At 52.3% G+C, this 900-nt stretch overlaps 1 long non-coding RNA gene across 1 annotated transcript in view; it reads right to left on the bottom strand.

Moving 5' to 3' along the window:
- LOC119332982 overlaps positions 1 to 642 on the bottom strand; it is a 2,098-nt gene extending 1,456 nt beyond the window's left edge. Inside the window, exon 1 of the long non-coding RNA XR_005161154.1 lies at positions 191 to 642. This is a non-coding gene — a long non-coding RNA (uncharacterized LOC119332982). The remainder of the gene's footprint in view (positions 1 to 190) is intronic.
- Positions 643 to 900: the final 258 nt, after the last annotated feature.

Genomic DNA, 900 nt, shown 5'->3' with positions numbered 1-900 from the left:
TGTCATCAACAATTGCCATCCAAACAAAACAACAATTCTTATCCAATCACCAAAAAGGATTCACAGATTTTTATCAAAAATTGTCATACAGTGCATCATTGCAAAGACAGAAAGGGAAAACAGAGGTGACATATCGCAATTTGAGCTATATTTCACATGATATGAAGATAAAAAAAATGAGAAGAACAACCTGCGGACAAGCTCCTAGCAGCAGAGGTGTGTCGGCAAGGTCGTTGCCATGGTCGGCGGCGAAGCGAGAGAGGAGTCGTCCGAGTAGAGTATTCTGCGGGTGGCGGAGCCTGGCGTTGGGGCGAGCGGTGTCGGGCTGCAACCGGCGTCAGGGGACCGGGGAGCTTGGCCTGGGGCAGATCGGCGTCAGGTGGCGGAGGAGCTTGCGCTGTAGGGAGGAGACCGGCGTCGAGCGGCGGTGGAGGTATGGCCGGAGGGCCGGCGGGGGATCAGATTCGGGCGACGCCGGAGTTCGGGCTGGGGGCGAGTTGCGGCAGCGTCAGGTCGGGCTGGGGGAGCGCGACGGCGTGTGATCTATGGGAGAGGGGGCGAGGGACGAAGGAGGCTATGGCTGGGTCAAACAACAGCGGGAGATCGACTGCTGGTGCCGAGGCGGCGAGAGGCAGCGGCGCTAGCTGCTGGTTACTTTTACCATTTTAGGGAGTTGCGTATCACAGAGGTATATTAGGGAGTTGTGTATCACAGAGGTAGTATAATAATATTCCTACTATAAAATAGTATAATATACATCAGTCCTGCTATATCTACGACTGTTCTTTTACGAATTGTGTATGACCTGGCATAGCAGCCGTCCATTTCGTTCGCTGGATGATTGGGATGGCTTCGTCAAATGTGCTTTTATCGTACGTACAATAATTCACAATATACATA

The sequence above is a fragment of the Triticum dicoccoides genome, chromosome 1B, assembly GCF_002162155.2.
Source record: "Triticum dicoccoides isolate Atlit2015 ecotype Zavitan chromosome 1B, WEW_v2.0, whole genome shotgun sequence".
NCBI lineage: Eukaryota > Viridiplantae > Streptophyta > Magnoliopsida > Poales > Poaceae > Triticum > Triticum dicoccoides.
This window is presented reverse-complemented; position numbering and strand designations above follow the sequence as displayed.